We start from the raw sequence: 5,000 nt of genomic DNA, 5'->3' as shown, positions 1-5,000 counted from the left end.
AAGACATGCAGTCTAGTCGGTAATGATCCTTCCGCAGGTTCACCTACGGAAACCTTGTTACGACTTTTACTTCCTCTAAATGATCAAGTTTGGTCATCTTTCCGGTAGCATCGGCAACGACAGAGTCAATGCCGCGTACCAGTCCGAAGACCTCACTAAATCATTCAATCGGTAGTAGCGACGGGCGGTGTGTACAAAGGGCAGGGACGTAATCAACGCGAGCTTATGACTCGCGCTTACTGGGAATTCCTCGTTCATGGGGAACAATTGCAAGCCCCAATCCCTAGCACGAAGGAGGTTCAGCGGGTTACCCCGACCTTTCGGCCTAGGAAGACACGCTGATTCCTTCAGTGTAGCGCGCGTGCGGCCCAGAACATCTAAGGGCATCACAGACCTGTTATTGCTCAATCTCGTGCGGCTAGAAGCCGCCTGTCCCTCTAAGAAGAAAAGTAATCGCTGACAGCACGAAGGATGTCACGCGACTAGTTAGCAGGCTAGAGTCTCGTTCGTTATCGGAATTAACCAGACAAATCGCTCCACCAACTAAGAACGGCCATGCACCACCACCCACCGAATCAAGAAAGAGCTATCAATCTGTCAATCCTTCCGGTGTCCGGGCCTGGTGAGGTTTCCCCGTGTTGAGTCAAATTAAGCCGCAGGCTCCACTCCTGGTGGTGCCCTTCCGTCAATTCCTTTAAGTTTCAGCTTTGCAACCATACTTCCCCCGGAACCCAAAAGCTTTGGTTTCCCGGAGGCTGCCCGCCGAGTCATCGGAGGAACTGCGGCGGATCGCTGGCTGGCATCGTTTATGGTTAGAACTAGGGCGGTATCTGATCGCCTTCGAACCTCTAACTTTCGTTCTTGATTAATGAAAACATACTTGGCAAATGCTTTCGCTTCTGTTCGTCTTGCGACGATCCAAGAATTTCACCTCTAACGTCGCAATACGAATGCCCCCGCCTGTCCCTATTAATCATTACCTCGGGTTCCGAAAACCAACAAAATAGAACCGAGGTCCTATTCCATTATTCCATGCACACAGTATTCAGGCGGGCTTGCCTGCTTTAAGCACTCTAATTTGTTCAAAGTAAACGTGCCGGCCCACCGAGACACTCAATAAAGAGCACCCTGGTAGGATTTCAACGGGGTCCGCCTCGGGACGCACGAGCACGCACGGGGCGGTCGCACGCCTTCGGCTCGCCCCACCGGCAGGACGTCCCACGATACATGCCAGTTAAACACCGACGGGCGGTGAACCAACAGCGTGGGACACAAATCCAACTACGAGCTTTTTAACCGCAACAACTTTAATATACGCTATTGGAGCTGGAATTACCGCGGCTGCTGGCACCAGACTTGCCCTCCAATAGATACTCGTTAAAGGATTTAAAGTGTACTCATTCCGATTACGGGGCCTCGGATGAGTCCCGTATCGTTATTTTTCGTCACTACCTCCCCGTGCCGGGAGTGGGTAATTTGCGCGCCTGCTGCCTTCCTTGGATGTGGTAGCCGTTTCTCAGGCTCCCTCTCCGGAATCGAACCCTGATTCCCCGTTACCCGTTACAACCATGGTAGGCGCAGAACCTACCATCGACAGTTGATAAGGCAGACATTTGAAAGATGCGTCGCCGGTACGAGGACCGTGCGATCAGCCCCAAAGTTATTCAGAGTCACCAAGGCAAACGGACCGGACGAGCCGACCGATTGGTTTTGATCTAATAAAAGCGTCCCTTCCATCTCTGGTCGGGACTCTGTTTGCATGTATTAGCTCTAGAATTACCACAGTTATCCAAGTAACGTGGGTACGATCTAAGGAACCATAACTGATTTAATGAGCCATTCGCGGTTTCACCTTAATGCGGCTTGTACTGAGACATGCATGGCTTAATCTTTGAGACAAGCATATGACTACTGGCAGGATCAACCAGGGAGCTGCGTCAACTAGAGCTGAGCAGCCGGCCGCCCGGGAGTGTGTCCCGGGGGGCCCGCGCGAACACGCAAGCGTCCGCTCAATCATTCTGCAAACAGGAGGAGGCTGAGCTCCCCTGCACAATACACCTCGAAACCCTCTCAGGTCCCGGCGGCGCGCAGCGCCGTCCCAAGTACTTGGTCGGGTTCGAGAGAGGCGCAATCGCCCGGAGTTAGGCGAGTAGACGCTTTCGGTGCGACCACCCGTGCTCCCAACTGAGCTTGCCGCTGCCGACAGAGGCCCGGGAGCGTGCTGTCGTGGCATTGCCGGCGGGAGACAACACGCGCCACCTACGGTGACCGGCAGCTCCAACGCCAGCGCCACAGAAGGACAAAAGCCCCACTTGGGTGCCGAAGCGAACTCTCCCAGCACAGCGCACACGCCAACACATCCGCACAGCTGCGATACAAACCACCAGCGAGAACCGCTGGGGCGACCGAGCAGCAGACGGCGTCGCGGCGCCGAGCGCCGGGCGGCGGCGCATCCTCAACGCACACAGTCCTCAATCGGACCAGCACACTGCAGATGTCCACCGCGCTTCGCACCGGGCCCGCGAGGACCTACTTTGGCCGCACGGCGCCGCGCGCAGGGTGCGCCGGCGCGCAGCTGCGACGCCTGCCGCGTCCGTCGGCCGGCGCGCCTGCCACTGGCCGCCCCCACCAGCCGGCTGTAGCGCGTGCGCCCACGCACCGCGCGGCCAGCACGCCGGGAGGCGCCCCCTCACCGGCCGGGGACGGTCCCACCCAGCCACCGCCGCGTATCGCTTCACACCCAGATGCCGTTCAGTTTCGTCGGCATGGTGGGTATCGCTGGAACAACCGGTTAGTACCTCAACCTATCGTCGCCATCACCGATTCACCCCTAGCGAGAACAACCGCACCACAACGGGTTACCATTTCTTCATTTGCGTAACTTCACCAGAAAACGTAGGCGTCCATCGCCATTTGCAACTTCAACCATTATTGCATGCCTGTGTCAGGTGTCACGCCACACTACGTCTGCCCACATACACGCAACAAAATGTGCACGCCTAGACAATACGTGGAAGGTGGCCCCCGTACGTATGCGATGTCCATTGCTCGAACGACTGTCAACCGGCTTCTGTAGCATGTCGCAGATATGGAACGCGCTGCACCATGCCATCACGGTGTGTGAGGAGAGACGACTAGGTCCGAATACATCAACAGACAGCTCATGCTGATCGCCATCCACGGCGTCCGTTCCTCCCACACGTCTCTATGGCGTACCACACTGCAATCCAGCTCTCATAGGGAGACGACACGTAGCTGCGTGCACAATATTTGCACTGTATGGTCCGCCGTTTTTGGGCGCAGTCGTGTGTACGGTCACACATGTGCCACGATGTATCATTCAGTACATAAGGACGAATGTGCAGTACAGATTGTGGTTCACGCGTACGACATCAGCGGACAGTTGACACAGGCCGCACCACAACGTAGCCTGCGTACGTCGCATGCGAAGGGCATTGAACATGCAAACTTGTCACCAACCACCTTGCGAAGGCAGGGGGCAAGGTGGGGACGTGGGGAGAGGTGGGGGGGGGGGGGGGGGGCGGCATGTACGCCCTGCTGCCATCCACATTACAGTGTACAGCAGGAGCATGTGGAAAGTCAGCAAGACTTGCAAGGTGTTTAACATGAAGCGATACACAGGGGAGCGGGCAGTGCGAGTAGCGAACTATATTGCGAGGGTTGCGGGTGGGCAACACTACACTAATTGAACGAGTCGTATAACAATTACAGAGCAGGTTTAGGCGACAACGTGGGTTACGATAGGCGACAACGTGGGTTACGTTAGGGGACAACGTGGGTTACGTTAGGGGACAACGTGGGTTACGTTAGGGGACAACGTGGGTTACGTTAGGGGACAACGTGGGTTACGTTAGGGGACAACGTGGGTTACGTTAGGGGACAACGTGGGTTACGTTAGGGGACAACGTGGGTTAGGTTAAGGCACAACATGGGTTAGGTTAAGGCACAACATGGGTTAGGTTAAGGCACAACATGGGTTAGGTTAAGGCACAACATGGGTTAGGTTAAGGCACAACATGGGTTAGGTTACGGCACAACATGGGTTAGGTTAAGGCACAACATGGGTTAGGTTAGGGGACAACATGGGTTAGGTTAGGGGACAACATGGGTTAGGTTAAGGCACAACATGGGTTAGGTTAAGGCACAACATGGGTTAGGTTAGGGGACAACATGGGTTAGGTTAGGGCACAACATGGGTTAGGTTAGGGGACAACATGGGTTAGGTTAGGGGACAACATGGGTTAGGTTAGGGGACAACATGGGTTAGGTTAGGGGACAACATGGGTTAGGTTAGGGGACAACATGGGTTAGGTTAGGGGACAACATGGGTTAGGTTAGGGGACAACATGGGTTAGGTTAGGGGACAACATGGGTTAGGTTAAGGCACAACATGGGTTAGGTTAGGGGACAACATGGGTTAGGTTAGGGGACAACATGGGTTAGGTTAGGGGACAACATGGGTTAGGTTAGGGGACAACATGGGTTAGGTTAGGGGACAACATGGGTTAGGTTAAGGCACAACATGGGTTAGGTTAGGGCACAACATGGGTTAGGTTAGGGCACAACATGGGTTAGGTTAGGGCACAACATGGGTTAGGTTAGGGACAACATGGGTTAGGTTAGGGGACAACATGGGTTAGGTTAGGGGACAACATGGGTTAGGTTAGGGGACAACATGGGTTAGGTTAGTGGGACAACATGGGTTAGGTTAGGGGACAACATGGGTTAGGTTAGGGGACAACATGGGTTAGGTTAGGGGACAACATGGGTTAGGTTAGGGGACAACATGGGTTAGGTTAGGGGACAACATGGGTTAGGTTAAGGCACAACATGGGTTAGGTTAAGGCACAACATGGGTTAGGTTAGGGGACAACATGGGTTAGGTTAGGGGACACATGGGTTAGGTTAGGGGACAACATGGGTTAGGTTAAGGCACAACATGGGTTAGGTTAGGAGGACAACATGGTTAGTTAAGGCAC

At 54.5% G+C, this 5,000-nt stretch overlaps 1 non-coding gene across 1 annotated transcript; it reads right to left on the bottom strand.

The window, feature by feature from the left end:
• Positions 1 to 20: 20 nt before the first annotated feature.
• LOC124744683 lies at positions 21 to 1,931 on the bottom strand. The gene has a single exon (XR_007010832.1). It is a non-coding gene; the product is annotated as a small subunit ribosomal RNA (ribosomal RNA).
• Between the last annotated feature and the right edge of the window lie 3,069 nt (positions 1,932 to 5,000).

This window comes from Schistocerca piceifrons, unplaced genomic scaffold (genome assembly GCF_021461385.2).
Source record: "Schistocerca piceifrons isolate TAMUIC-IGC-003096 unplaced genomic scaffold, iqSchPice1.1 HiC_scaffold_303, whole genome shotgun sequence".
Lineage (NCBI taxonomy): Eukaryota > Metazoa > Arthropoda > Insecta > Orthoptera > Acrididae > Schistocerca > Schistocerca piceifrons.
Note: the sequence above shows the minus strand (reverse complement) of the source record. Positions and strands in the feature narration are given on the sequence as shown.